This window comes from Acomys minous, assembly GCF_964271855.1.
Source record: "Acomys minous genome assembly, chromosome: 2".
In the NCBI taxonomy this organism is placed as follows: Eukaryota; Metazoa; Chordata; class Mammalia; order Rodentia; family Muridae; genus Acomys; species Acomys minous.
The window spans coordinates 75,670,607-75,685,900 of NC_140484.1; the positions used below are offsets into that span (position 1 = coordinate 75,670,607).

The 15,294-nt window shown below is 47.0% G+C and overlaps 2 protein-coding genes across 7 annotated transcripts in view; one reads left to right on the forward strand and one right to left on the reverse strand.

Moving 5' to 3' along the window:
• Nucleotides 1–11,930, reverse strand: part of LCMT1 (leucine carboxyl methyltransferase 1) — a 72,151-nt gene extending 60,221 nt beyond the window's left edge. The window contains exon 1 of the mRNA XM_084772351.1: nucleotides 11,912–11,930. The gene's annotated coding sequence lies outside the window, so the exon portion shown is untranslated. The remainder of the gene's footprint in view (nucleotides 1–11,911) is intronic.
• ARHGAP17 (Rho GTPase activating protein 17) overlaps nucleotides 1–15,294 on the forward strand; it is an 89,656-nt gene that overhangs the window by 1,167 nt on the left and 73,195 nt on the right. The window lies entirely within an intron of this gene.

The following is a 15,294-nucleotide window of genomic DNA, read 5'->3' on the forward strand; positions in this document are numbered from 1 at the left end:
CCATCATGTAATTTTGCTATGCATTATCTTTTATGCAGATTCAGTTCCTGCCCCTTAAGCCCAGGCATGCCTACTTTTCTGTTGCTTGTAGAATTAAAGAAAGGAAGATCAAGGCGAGTTACTCCAATGGCTTGAACAAGAAACATGATGAGAAATAATAATTTCTTGTGAGTTTTGTACCCCTTTCAGAGTTCTCAGTAGTATGCACGGCAGAATCAAAACTTAGTGAAGACCAACTTAGATTGTTTTTTGTTATTTATTAGGTTTTGTATTGTGTGGGACAAGGGACAGTTGCTCTTTGTATTCAAATTTCTTAGAGCTTTCTCTCTTGAAAGCTGCTTAGGGTTCTGAGGGCTCCTGCTGCCCCTTAGGCTCCCTTCCTGCCTTTTACATTCCAGCCACACTTGCCCACTTTCAGTTTCCACCGGAGGCCTGTGTTCCTTATGTGTTATCCTCTTCCTGGAAATCCCAGAGGCCTCTTCTACCACAGCTAGCTGATAGATAGCTCTCTCTCATTCTTCAGGTCTCTCAGTGATAGTCTCTGTGCCCTTAGAGGGTCCTTGATGTCCCAGATGGGCACCGTCATGATGCCATGTGCTACCTGCTTTCTATAATCGAACCTGTCTCTTTTACCTGTTCCTGTTGGCTGTTCAACTGAGCACTCTGAGCATCTTTCCTATGTGTCTTTGATTCCCAAGATCCGTGACTCCTGTGCCATGACCAGTGACCTGCTAAAATCATTAATTCCAGGATCCTAGCTCTTACTGCATTGCCGGGTGCTGTGGGATTAAGTATGGGAAAATATGAACAGGATAGAGCAGTGGTGATTCATACTGGGACAGTAATTCTGGCCCTGACCTTTGACTCTGTTTGAAAATCTTTATTGCTAGATGCCAGTGGAAGCTGCAGCTATTACTGAGCTGTAAGGGTGTGGCAGTTCTGAGACTAAAGTCAGAACATTTGTTTTTCTTGGGGAGAAAACCTGTTGCTCTTTGCTGTTGGTTTCCTAGATATCACTCTGTCTCTCTCTCTGTCTCTCTCTCTGTCTCTCTCTCTCTCTTTGTGTGTCTGTGTGTCTGTCTGTCTCTCTCTCTCCGTGTGTGTGTGTGTGTGTGTGTGTGTGTGTGTGTGTGTGTGTGTGCTTTCTCCCTTCTTAACCTTAGGTGTAGAAAGAAAAACAGAGGACAGAGCGGAGAATTATTATTGAATGGAGCCAGATGTTGGCACGTACCAGAAACAGATTGTGGGTGTATTTGAGTAAAGATGAATGCTTTTCTAGCACAAATTTTTTTTTTCCCAGCAGTGATCTGGATAGAGAAGGAATTTATATGTGTGATTGCCCACCGTTATCAGTGTATCAGTTTGTAGGATTCTAAGTGGTATGGTGCAGTGAGGTATTCCCGTAGGATGGAATGCTTGTGGGAAACCCACTTGGTGGAGGATTCGTAATGCCTAGAAAGAAGGAGCTATCATGATGCAGTGTGCACGCAGAGGATGGATGAGTCTGTGGGGACTTGGGTGGCCTCACGCTGTGGGTGCCCTAGGGAAGAGCAGTGAGGACGGTTGTTTTTGTCCCCCTGCTTTTTGTTGAGTCACATCATCAGTGAACCCCAAGGCCTCGCTGTGCATCACTGTGCGATATTAGAGAATCAGAGATAAATACAAGGTTTCTGCCCTGGGGCTGCTCAGCAGAGATATGGAGGAGATAGGCAAGCCCCAAGTAATTATAAACGGAAGATAAGCGCTTCCAGGAGGGAGGCAGGTGCACAGAGAGCCTGTCTGCTGCTGCATGGAGGTCACAAGAGCCGCTTGCAGGAGATGTGAGCAGAGCCTTTTGTTTTCCTTCCATCTCCAAGTATTTTTTTTGAGATATTCTTGCAAGAATTAGGTCTCTTCTGATAATGAAAAAAAAAAAAAACAGTTCTTGGTGCCTGAGCAGAAAGGATTCATTGGCCTGGGGCAGGAGTCCGGGTATAGCACAGCTTTTGCTTGAGAGGGTCTCACCGCATAGCCCAGAGTTCCCAGTCCTCCTACCCCAGCCATCCCAGTGCTGGATTTGGGGGCATCCAGGAGGGTTCACTCTTATAGACAGACTGTGTTCACAGACTTCCGGTATCCTCAGTACAAGTCTCAGAGAAAAAGAATACTTTGTGACTGTGGCCAAAGTCCCGGGATTGGTTCTGTTTCTGGGTCACATGCCTTTCCTGGGAAATGGAATGGGCTCAACCCCACCCAAACAGAGAGGGGAGGAGTGCTGTTTCCCAAGGTAGGCTGGGGTGCTATTACCGGCAGAAGGAGAACGGGCAGGCGCTGATTAGGCAAGCGAAAAAAGCCCTGTCGAGCCTGTGCAGTCTCGCTGTGGAAAAGGAGAGAGGCACTCTCTCTTGAAAACTCTTAGTGTGAGGCAGATGGTGCACCACGGGTCAGGGGGAGGCGGTGGGAGAATGTTGTCTTGAGTAGAGGAGGCTCTCTCTACAGGAGGCTAAGAGGTACGGGATTTGGAGATGCATGGGTCAAGAGAGGCGCGGGAGAACTGTAGCAAGGAGTTCATCCCTGGCAGAGTCACCCTGACAGGAGTTGGTCTGAACGCTTTCATTTGGTAACTCAGGTGTGGCGAGGGCCGGGGAAGGACTGCAGAGAGCCTGCGGGGGCCATGTTCTACTAAGGGGGTGTCTGTGGGAATGTGGGTCCCAGCCTCTAGGGTTCTCAGGCAGTTGCCTAAAACGTACATTTTGGTGAACATTAGATGATATTTAACTCAAGTTAATCACAGTGGTATTACATTACACTACACACATATTTATTTTTTTATTTTATTTTTTGAGGCCAGATGTGGTCTATGGGTCTGTGTTGGCAACTGCTTATCTCAGAGAACCTGGAAGTTACCGCTTCCTTGTTCCTTCTTTACCTGATACCATGGCATGGTTGCTTCTCTGGCTTTGTTGGGGAGCTCATTTTTACATGCTGAGATCTTTAATCATTTCACCTTTCTACGGTGGAGTGCCTTACCAAAGGCTGTGCCTCGCCACCTGGCCTGGTTCTCACCCCCACGGCAGCTACCAGGTTGGCACAACTACTGCTAGGTGACCCACACAGGACGTGGTGCGGGCCTTCTGCCTCTGCAGCCCACGTCCTTCTGACCGCAGTCTCAGGCGCCCTTTTACCAGGAAAGGGGCCATGTTTATGAACAAACGCCCTGCACATCTTCCGTGATCATTAAGCTAATGCACTTCTCATGAGGGACTCACTGCATTCTCCCAGCGGCTCTGGGGTGGTGGTGCTTATTCCTGGTTTAACAACAAGGAAGCCAGAGATCAGAGAGGACACAGGGCTGACACGTGATGGAGTTGTGAATACAAACCAGGTTGTTTTGTTTTGTTTTGTTTTTGTTTTTCGAGACAGGGTCTCTCTGTGTAGCCTTGGCTGGCCTGGACTCACTTTGTAGACCAGGCTGGCCTTGAACTCACAGCAATCCACCAGCCTCCGCCTCCCACAAACCAGGTTTCTAATGTTGAAGCTTTAACGTATGTTGCTTTATTCATCTTCAGGGCTTCCACCATCAAGTCTTGGACGCTGTGAGTTGCCTGGTGCTGTAACTCAGTGGCTCCTAACCGAGGCTGTTTCCTTAGGGGACACTGGAGGCTTTTAGAGGCTTTGCTTAGGACAAGGGCTCTACCACTGAGCCACATTCCACTCTTCTTGCCGGTCATGACTTGGGTAGGTGGGGCAGGAGTCGCTGCTGGCATCTTTTGCTGGCATGGGTCCTCCTGAACAGTGCCAACAACGGAGCATTGTGCAGTACCGGCTACATTAGTGTCGAAGTTTAGAAACCCGACTCAGTCCTCTTTAATATCTGGATATGTGGATGGTCGCAGCCAAAGGTGGCAGACTAGGCTTGCGGGCCGTAGATGTATTCTGTTTGCTTTATTCACTGCTTACTCATTTATTATTACTTAAAAAAAATTAGTACTTCTCGTCTGAAAAATATGGATCTCATGCTTCTTCTAGAAGAATCTTGGAAGTTCTGTCAGGATTTAATAATCCCTGTCTAGTACAGGCCTTGAAGCAAGCAACAGCTTTCCCATTGGGGTGGGTGGGCATCAGCTCCCTGTGTGTGTACCCGTGGCTGATGGGTTTTATCTTTTCATATTTCTTGCTGACCTCTTCCTGATCATTGAGATCTAAGGACTCTGTCCAGGCGCGGAGGTAGCTGTCCATTACAGCAGCTGGGATTTTCATCCAAGGTACACGGATGGCTACCTGCTGGTCTCACAGTGGTCCCCAGTACCGTGTTGTATAAAAGTCCTCTGAGGCAGCTCTTCCTGTGCATGCCTGCCGCATACCAGCTCCTTGTTTTGCCTACAGTCACAGCCTGTACTCCTCACTGACTTACTGGCTTCTTCCCTCACCTTGGGTTCCGTTCTACTTCTCCCTGGAGATCTCTAAACAGGGCACCCAGGAAAGCTCGGTACCAAGCCAGTGGCTTTCTGCAGGACAGGGAAAAGATCCCCATCTGGGCATCTTCTTAGATCGTCTGAGGCCACCTCCGGTGGGTTGCAGGTTGTGGCATTCTAGAATGCCAAACAGCTTATTTACAGGTATATGAAAATCCTCCCCTTTCCCCTGGGGAAGTAAAAAAGCAACTACAGAAGGATGTGGTCACCTAGCATCCTCTTTATTTATGAAGGCAGCATGGGACTCTGTTATGAATCACCCTATGACGGAAGTTCCTGGTGCTGGGGAGAACCCTCCATGGTTTGCAGTTGTAATGGAGGGTGCACCATGACAGGCTATGGGATACTTTGTATGTATCATTCTGTTGCTCAAATGTAGGTGGATACCATGGTAACTAAGTTAAAAATCCATTAAAATAAGTTATTACACTCCATCTACTCTGCATGTAATTTCCTGAAGGCAGAAGGGCTGGTGGTTCCAGATGTGAAACCCTTGAGACCTTGGGTTTTTTGTTTGTTTGTTTGTTTGTTTGTTTGTTTGTTTGTTTTTGACAAAGAGGTCTTGTTGTATAGGCCAGGGAGGCTTTGAACTCTTCCTGCCTCAGCCTCCCAAGTGTTATGATGGCTGGTATGCTTCCATGTCAGCTCCAGATGGGTTTCAGAATTCAGAGCTTTTTGGGTTCTGTAGAAGCGGTGTGCGTATGTGCTGGTGCCATAGGTAGCCTCCAGCTGAGCCTGGGTGACCGCTTCAGTCCCAGGATGTCATTTCTGCAGCAAAACGTGTGCACATAATTACCCCCGAAGGGTACATAACAGTGTAGCTGCCCATGGGACCTTCTCGTCATCGCAGGCCAAGTTTATAGTCAGTGGGTTTTAAGTGTGTACAGTAAGTTTCAACCTTAGTCGTTTTTTTTTTTTTTTTTGACCCCTCTCCAAATGAGAAGGGTTGTGAATCTGTTTTAGTTGTAGTAGTGTACCTATTTGGATATCTGTAAGTCTTTAATTTCAACTAATGTCTTCCGTACTCCACGCAATTGGGAACTACAATTAATTGCGTATGAGCAGAGATCACAAACGCCAAGTGCCAGGACAGACAAAATAAAGAACTGAGGTGTGGGAGGAGGGTGTGAGGGCGAGGAGTGCTGGGGACTCGCGAACACTCGGCCATTTAAAGGGGATGGCTGCTTTTCAGCTCTAGCCACTTTGTTTAGCCACATCTCCCTTTTTAAAAGAGGGACATACATACATGTATTGTGTGTGAGCCTGTGCATATTTATGTACACCACATGCATGCACGAGCCTGCAGAGGTTAGAAAAGGATCAGATGCCCTGGACCTAGAGTTACAGGTGGCTGTGAGGCGTCGTGTGGGTTCTGGGAACCAAGCCCTGCTCCTCGGCTAGCGCAGCAAGTGTTCTGACCAGCTGGACCGGCTCTCTAGGCCCCTTCATACCTCCCGTTTTTTAATGATGGCCCAGAATGCCGATTTTCCTGCAAAGGGTTATGATTCATTTTAGTGACTAAAAAGAGAGAGAGAGAAAAAAAAAGAATTCCATCCATGTAGGCCAAGGAAAACATATCCGCAAACTTTATCTGGCCTTGGGCTGTCTGCTTTGACCTCTAGCTTAGAGACTAATACTTGTGGCATGAGAAGTCATCAGTTACTTCTTAAGATGTAGTTGGCTAATTTGTTTTGTCATTATTTGTTATTTTTTACATATATGCTATTTTTCATATACAATACCTCATAGGAAGAAAACAAGAAATGCTGTGGTTATTTTATTTTAGAACTGCCTTACTTTCTAGCCAATTGGATGTTTTCCTTTTAATCTACCAGGTGAACTTAAAGTTTTTGACCTTAGAAAAGGGAATGGAAGTCCTCCTTTAAAAAGAGGTGCTGGAGAGATAGTGCAGACCTTAAGAGTCCTTGCTGCTCTTCCAGAGAACTGGGCTCCTAGGACCAAAATGTCTGCTCATGGCATCTATTAACTCTGGTTACAGGGAATCTGGTACCCTTTTCTGGCCTCTGGGCACTGCACACACATGATGTACATACATAACATACATACATACATACATACATACATACATGGAAAGCATTCATACACATAAAATAAAAAGAAATACATTTTTTACAGTGAGGAGCCCTTTCCTTTTTTTTTTTCCTCCTTTTTTTTCTTTTTTCTTTTTCTTTTTTTTTGGTTTTTCGAGACAGGGTTTCTCTGTGAAGCCTTGGCTGTCCTGGACTCACTTTGTAGACAAGGCTGGCCTCGAACTCACAGCGATCCTCCTGCCTCTGCCTCCCGAGTGCTGGGATTAAAGGCATGCGCCACCACGCCCGGCTTCTTTTTTTCTTTTTTGAGACAGGGTTTCTATGTGTAACCGCCATGGCTATCCTAGAACTCACTCTGAGGACAAGGCTGGCCGGGAACTCACAGAGATCAGCCTGCCTCTGCCTCTCAAGTGCTGGAATTAAAGGCGTGCGCCACCACTCCTGGCGAGAGGAACCCTCTTTTTAAAAAGGATGAGTTAAGGAAGGTTGTGTTTTGCTGTTCCTACCTTTCTAAGACTGTGATGGTCCTAAGTAACACTGCACGTTCCTTGTGTGTATGTCGCTGTCTATCTTTAGGATGGACCTAGCTGCTAAAATTCTCAGATGCTCAGGTCTCATGTAGAACATCACAGTTTTTGCATATAGCCATTGCAGTTCTTCATACTTTAAATCATATCTAGGTCACCTACCATAGCCAGCACATTGTAAATACTGTATAAGGAAATAGTATACTGTATATTTTAGGGAATAATAGTAAAGGAAAAGTTTGCTCAGATTGGAAGCAATTTCCCTCTAAATATTTCTTACTCAAGTTGGTTAAATCTGCAGATGGGAATACAGAGGAAGGCCGATTATATTGGTACCAGGGAGCGCTGTTGGTCGCTTCTCAGCCCCGTAACTCTCACCTCTTGGGTGATGAATTTCAGTTTTGTGCTGTGGTCCTGGCATCGTTCCACTACTAAGTGATAGTACCTCTTAGTAGAACTATCATGACCATCATCCTTAAATTTGCCTCATTTTCTTAACTGCTCTAAACCAAGGATCACCAGACTTCTGCCTGCAGGCTGAATCTGATCCATCCTGTTTTGTCAAAGAAGGCTTTTTGCAACTAACACAGTCACGCATTGCAGTGGTGGGGTTGCGTAACTAGAAAGGTGACCTGGGTGGTCCATAGAACCCAGGGAGTTTACAGTGAGTTTGCTGGGTTGGGGATGGGGCTCACCTGCGGAGTGCTTGTGTGGCACCGGTGAGGCCCTGGCTTCTGTCCTGTTTCTCTTCCATGTTTGTGTGCTGCTGTCAGCGTCATGAGCTTGCTCTCCTTATCCTCTCCCGCTGTTTCTGTTCTTAACGGGCGCCCATCCTTCCCGTCACCTTAGACAGCCTCTCGCTTTTCACCTGGACTGAAGACTGCCTGGCAGCTAGTTTTGCTGGCTTAAGGAGCGCAGCAGGGAATTGTGTGGCGTGGCATGCTCTGGGCTAGTGCGAGGCTAAGAGCAATACCAGCAGAAAGACAGATCTGTGCAAATCCTGTGTCAGATGAGAAACCACCGTGAGCATTTGGAGCCGAATTGCTGCAGATGAAGTGAGAGCATGTTGGGCCTGGAAGCAGTGTCTAGTCGCTTTCAATAGGGCTGGTGATCCTGAGCCACAGCCTTTCATTGATTTCAAGTGCTTGGTTGTATTGTTATTGGATATTGATTATCCTAAGAAGTTTCTCTCTTCCACTCCCCTGGTTTTCCTTTTTAGGTGTCTGCCTTATCAGCGATGCCTTTGAGTCTAGCCATCCATTTGATCTCTGCTTTAATGTTTCATGAGCATTTCTTCTCGAGTTTCCTATATTCTTTCACACGAGTCAGTCAAACGTATGCTTCACAAATGCTTTAAGTCATAAGTCATGGAACAAGTCAAGAGCGACTCAGGTGAACACAAATACTTATGTCAACAAATGTTGAGAGATGCACAGTCTTCCGATTACTTGTCACTTGTCGGTGTAAACATTTAGGAATCCACCAGCTTAGGTTGCACATGGTCATTGGATACTTGCAGATGTATGGCCTGGAGTGGCTGATTGAAACCAAACCCAGCCATACCTGAGGGAATACACCAGAGTAATTCACTCACTGCATAGGGGGTGCTAGGATTGAGGGTATTGGGTGTAGCACTGGGGGCTCTGGCATGTACCTGGAGGGACACGTGTTCAGTTAGGGCTTCTGGATACAAAATACCTGGGCATCATAATGACAGGCTGGTGGAGAGAGTAGGCAACAGCAGAATTGCAACAGGATAGAAATAACCTTAGGGGACCTGACGCTGTATGTTCTGTCCCTCATTATTTGTTTGTTTGTTTGTTTGTTTGTTTGTAGTTCTTTGAGACAGAGTTTCTCTGTGTAGCCTTGCCTGTCCTGGACTCACTTTATAGACCACACTGGGTCTATAGATCTAAAACTCAGAGATCCACCTGCCTCTGCCTCCCTGAGTGCTGAAATTACAGCGTGTGCCACTGTGCCTAGCTTTTCTGTCCTTTATTTTAATGGCTTCTTTGGCTTATAAATCAGAAAGTCGCCTGAGTCTGCTTAGGAGGAGAACAGCCCTCTCTAGCACATTGGTTTTCCGGTCGTTTGGCTTTTGGGATGCACTATCAGTCAGTGTAGAATGTGGCTTGGATCTTAAAAGCTTTCAGAAACGTCAGAATTGGTGTGCCCTCATTGTCTTTATCTTGCATTAACTGTTGAGCATGTGCCCTCCAAAGAGAATGATAACCCTCCACTAGCAGCCATTAGCTGCCCACAGTCCTTCAGTGGTGGGTGGGGCCTCGCAGACTCCTCCCCCATGCACGATGAAGTGGTGAGTGGACCTGTTTTGAGCAGGTTTACACCTCTCTTCTTCAGACCTTGGTGATACCCTCATTATGTTTGCACTTTGGGATGCTAATAGTTAATGTACCAATGACACCCCAAACTCCTTGTGTCAAGATGAAAATACACAGCCTTTGACCACCACCGCAGTATTGGTGGCTTTTGCCTCTTTGGAGCCTGTCACTAATTTTCTTTTTCCAATTTGAGGCGATTATGGTTTACAGATGACCGCAGTCAGATTTGGGTTGGTGTGGAGTCTGAGAGAGTAAAGATGATTCTTTGGGCTCAAAGTCTGGGAGCAGGTGTGGCTGGGATGTGTTAGGAGAGTGGCTAGGAAGCTGCAGCACTGGGCTGAGAGGTGAGGACAAACAGGCCTAAGATGATGGCACTTCAGATTGAGGGGGAAACGGGACTACAGTGCCCAAGCTGGGGAAGGAGGACAGGAAGAGCTGAGGACTCGAGTCACAGCTGGCTGCTCCTTGCTGAAATAGGCACAGGGTGACTCTTCATCTCCCTGCTGTGTTTTTGGTTTTGGTTTTTTGTTGTTGTTTTCCTTTGCTTTTGGGTGTTTTTGTTTTTGTTTTGTTTTTTGATTTTTTGAGACAGGGTTTCTGTGTGTAACCTTGACTGTTCTGGACTCTCTTTGTAGACCAGGCTGGCCTCGAACTCACGACGATCCGCCTGCCTCTGCCTCCCGAGTGTTGGGATTAAATGCGAGCACTGCCACCACCTGGCTCTGCTGTATTTTTAATGCTCTTTTTTCTTATGTGTTCTTGGGTCGTCTTGGCCCTCCCACAGCTTCAGGACCTGTAAATGTGTGAGCGCCAGTTCTGCACTGCCTCAGTGACTGGGGGTCGTAATCTGGTGTATTGGTTTTTAATCTGGGGTTACCCAGTGCTTTTCATATGATCATGTTTCCTGTGTGCCCTTCCCCCCCATTTTTGTTTAAAAAGGGATATTGATAGTGCTTCTTTTCTAGCTTCTAGGGAAACTTAAAACTCTGATTGTTTGGAAAGTCATTCATTAAAATATTAGTTGTGCCAGGTGTGGAGGTACATGCCTAAATCCTAGGACATGGGAGTCAGAAGCAATTGGATGGTGAATTCCAGGCAGCCTGAGCTACGTAGAGACAACTTGTCTGGAAAATAAAATAACAAACTAGTAGTAATATTTATTGGGTACCTACTTTGTGCTAGGCCCTCTTGGTACAAAAGTAAATGAATTAATTTACCGGAATGCATGGTTGAGTGTACCTGGCTTAGTAATCTTTGGCTGAGCCTCAAGGAGTCGTCGTAGATGCAGAAGATCTTCCTGGGGCAGCAGAGAGGCTGGGCGTGATACTTCTTACGTCCACAGACGTTTGTGTACTTTCCAGGTGTTTTCTTATTCTTGAAGACCTAACTACTTTCATTGGTTAATGTGGGTGATGTTACTGCACAATATATAGTTGACTGGTTACAATTGATAATTTTATTATATCTTTGGCTGCTTGGAATATGAGGTTTTAGTTGAAAGATAGGGAGGGTGATGTACTCCTTTGACTCGTGTGTGTAGGAATGGGTGTGGGGGTGAGGTCTTATGGTACGGCCCTGGGTGGCCTGGGATTGACTATGTAGCCCAGGCTGGCTTTAGAACTCATGGCAGCCCCTCTGTTTCAGCTTTCCCAGTGCTTGGGTGGCAGGCACTCACCACCATGGTCTAAGAGTCCGGTGGGCGGAGTCCATTTTACATGGGCCCTCTGTTCTGTGTGGCTGCCCGGCAGGACGCTGGGGTTTTACTAGTCTGACTCTAGAAAACAGATGCTCTTCTGACAAGGGACTGGAAGGTGAGTGGTGGTAGAGGGCTTGGCATGGATTATTGGTGGCCGTGTGTTCGAGTTGAGGCAACAGACTTAATTGTAGGCTCTGATTCTTGGGCATGCTTTAAGAATAGAAGCTTTGCTGAAGATTTTAGGTGGAGGTTGTAACAGTCCTCAGGCCAGGACGCCTCCTGCTTTCCAAAAGGATCCGTGTGTAGCTTCACAGGCGCTAGAGGTATCAAGGGCACGGATGAGAACACCAAGGTGAGGAAACCCACCTTCCAGCCTGGCAGTCAGCAAACTCAGCTCTCAGAGAAGCTCGGACAGAGCTCCACACGCCAGCGCTGTTCCCGTGTGGGTTCGTGCTCTCTCACTAGTCTCTAGAACGCATACTCGCGTGCGTTAGACGTGAGCTCCTCCCAAAGCAGAAGTGTTTTCGTGGGGATGAGAATTCATAGTCATCAAATTATTTCCCGTCAGAGTCAGATTTCCTCACAGCTATTTGGCTGAGTTGTTTTTAAAGTTGGGCTGTGGGGTGTAGAAAGAGCGTGCTGAACTTGAGCCCGTAGTGGACCTGAGGCACCACTATGCTGTTCTCCAGCCTGCCAGTGCACTCTCTCTCCTGTGCTGTCTTTCCCCCTTTCCCTTCTTCCCTCGCCTCTCTTCCCCTTTCCCCTCCCTCCCTCCCTTTCTCTCCATCCTCCCTCCTTCCCACTCCCTTTCTCCGTACTCTACCCCCTTTCTCTTGCTCACCTTAGCCTGGTCAGCCTCTGTGTTGTTCTTGGAGGGCTCCTGACACCACGGTGGAGCAAGCCTCGGAATGATTAAGGCACGTGTGATGAAGAGGTATCACAAGACATGAGGAAATAGGACGAGACAACAGGTTAGTTAGCACTGGGGACCGGTCAGATTACATTTCACCTCATCATCATATGCCAAAGTGATTTGTACAAAGTGGCTAGGAGCAGTTCAGAGTTAGAGCTCTTGTCTAGCATGCTTGAAGCCCCAGGTTCAATGCCCAACATAAGGGAAAAACGTCATAAAAATTTAATAGAAACAAATAGAAATAATAGAAAGTAAATAATAGAAAGTAAAGTACGTGGCATGGCATGAAAATCCAAAAGAATAGTAGATAACCTGTAGATGTAAGCAGTTAAGTTTCAGGAAGAGTGTTTGCCTAGTTGCTCAAGGCCTTAGGTTTGGTCCTCAACACCACAAAATAAGTAACCTTGTTTGTCATGGTTTCATAATTAATGCTATGTTGAATGCTATTTAGAAAAGACCAGCAGCCCCACCAAGGGCTAATACCCTGTATGTGAAGCTCTGATTTAAAGAACACTGGCCTTGTGAGCAAGTAGGCAGAGCGTTCATGGCCACGCACAGAAAGATGCCCAGGAATAGATGAGACTGTCTTCTTTTTCTTTCTTCTTTTTGCTGTGTCATTGAGATGGGGCCTTGCTATGTAGCTCTGGGTGGTCTAAAATGAGGGTATGTAGACCAGGCTGGCCTCATACTCACAGAGCTCTGTTCATCTCTGCCTCCGCAGTGCTGGAATTAAGGTGTGGCCACCGTGCCTGGCTGTCACTGTTTTCAGAAATGCAAAGCTTCAAAATTCAATTTTTACCCACAAAACTGTGTTCAAGATAGTGGTGTGCTGCTGTCACAGAGGCGGGAAGGCTGCGCCACACACTACTGGTGGGGATGTAAATGTGATTTAGGCCACTTCTAGAAACTTCACCCTAATTCCTTGTCCACTCTGACCACAGTCCGTCCCTTCTGAGCTTCTTGTGTGACCTGAGTCAGTCACACATTTCCTCTTGGGCATCACTTTCAAGGCTTCTTCCAGCTGCCCTTCCTCTTTCATCTCCTCTGCAAAATGCCTGACTTGGCTTTCTCTCCTCTTCCTGGGATGCGGGGTGTAGCCCAGAAAGACAATCTAACTGTTCAGGTCGGCACTGCCAGACCTTACTGCCTCCAGCTCCTCTGGGCCTTTAGCACTGCCTTCCCATCCTTGGCGCTGGTTCCAGTCCGTTTTCCTGAGTGCCTTTGCCAGACTTTTCACTTTTCTCACAGCTGTTCCTCCCTACCCCAGGCGCACCCACTCCCCTTAGATTACCTTCCCAATTTCCAGAGGAAACTGGAGTCGATCAGGCTCTGTTCTTGTCGTTTTGGCAGGTGTGTCCTTATCCTCCCACCTCCAAGGCCCTGCCTCACTCTCTGCTCGGCCTTCTCAACCCCCCACCCCCACCCCTTCCACAGAACTCTGTCTTCTCAGTTGGTAACAGTTTTCTCCTCCCTTCTTGGTATTGACTTCTTGTCAGTGGCCTGCATCTTGACGTCTGATACCTTTCGGCTTATTTTTGTATCCACAGGACCTAGGCACCTACAAATACTATATTAATGAATGAGTCGCAGCCCAATTGGGATTTTTATTTATTTATTTATTTTGTTTTAAGACAGGGTTTTTCTGTGTAGCCCTGGCTGTCCTGGAACTCACTTTGTAGATCAGACTGGCCTCAAATTCAGAGATCTGTCTGTCTCTGCCTCTCAAGTGCTGGGATTAAAGGCATGCATCACCGTTGCCCTGTTTACTTATTTATTTTTATTTTATGTGTATGAATGTTTTGCCTCCATATGTGTCTGTACCAGAAACTTGCCCGTTGGCCGTGGAGGCTAGGAAATGGTGTCAGATCCCCTAGACTGGAGTTACGAATGGTTATGAGCTGTCCTGTGGATGCTGGGAATAAACCCAGGTCCTCTGGGAGAGCAGTCAGTGCTCTTAGCTCCTGAGCCATCTCTCCAGCCCTGAAATGAAATCTTTAAATGGGTTTTTCTGGAAACTAGAAAGGGAGTGATAGTAATACCATTTTTAGACATGAGAAGAAGCAATTGACATGGGTTTGAGGTCCTGACACTTCTGTCCTTCCCGCACACCATCTGTCCACCTCAGCCTCACATCCCCATACGTTCTTGTCCTCATCTCTCTTTCCACCTGTCATTCATCTTTGCTTCTCAAATACCTCTGGCCTGGCATCTTCCCTTCCTTCTGCAGGGATTCTTTCTCTATCCCCTGCTGTGAATCTTCCTTGTGTGACTGAGGCTTCTGTCAGAGCAAACTCCTGAAATAGAGTTGCTGCTGATACCCACAGCATGCTGCGTCTCTGGTCCGGGTGTCTCTGAACATTGGACATGCCCACTGGCCTGTCTGCAGGTCCCTGGACCTCAGCATTTCAGAGCTGACCTCATTCCACTCATCAGATCTTTCAGATACCTCCTCAGAATGAAGACTGCTTGTATCCAACAGGTATTCAGTAGATGCTCTTGGTGGTTGTGTAGGCTCCTACTTCCCACTCACAAAGGCCTGCTCATCACCACTGAGACAGTTCCTGTTCAATCTGCACTTGGAACAGTTTCCTGTCCCTCTACAGAATGCCAGCCTATTCGCATAGGCCCTCCCCTTCTCCCTAGAGTCCGGTCTTCTTAAGGCCTTTGCTATTTTCTTCCTTGGCCTCTGCCTTGGTCAGGCTTACAGTTGCTGTGATGAAACACCAAGACCAAAGCAACATGGAGAGGAAAGAGTTTACTTGGCTTACACTTCCACATCACTGTTCATCATAAAGGAAGTCAGGACAGGAACTCAAACAGGGCAGGAACCTCGAGGCAGGAGCTGATACAGAGGCCATGGAGGAGTGCTGCTTACTGACTTGCTCCCCATGGCTTGCTCAAGCCTGCCCTCTTATAGAACCCAGAACCCCCTGCCCAGGTGTGGGCCCTCCCACACCTGTCACTAAGAAAATGCCCTACATTACTTTCCTATGGCCCAATCTTGTGGAAACATTTTCTCAGTTGAGGTCCCCTTCTCTCAGGTGACCCTAGCTTGTGTCAAGTTGACATAAAAGTGTCCAACACAGCCTATAATATGGGATCCCTCTTACACCTTCCACACAGTTGCCTCAAGGAACTTTCTGGAAAAAACAACTAGAGTAATGATAGCTAATACTTACTTGGTTTTTACTACTAGATGTCAATATAGTCCCAAATGTTAGCCATGTCCCAGCTTGTTTAGACTCAATAAATCCTGGGAAGTGATTGTGTTATCCCATTTCACTGGCAAGACAGGAGCACACGTCACAGAC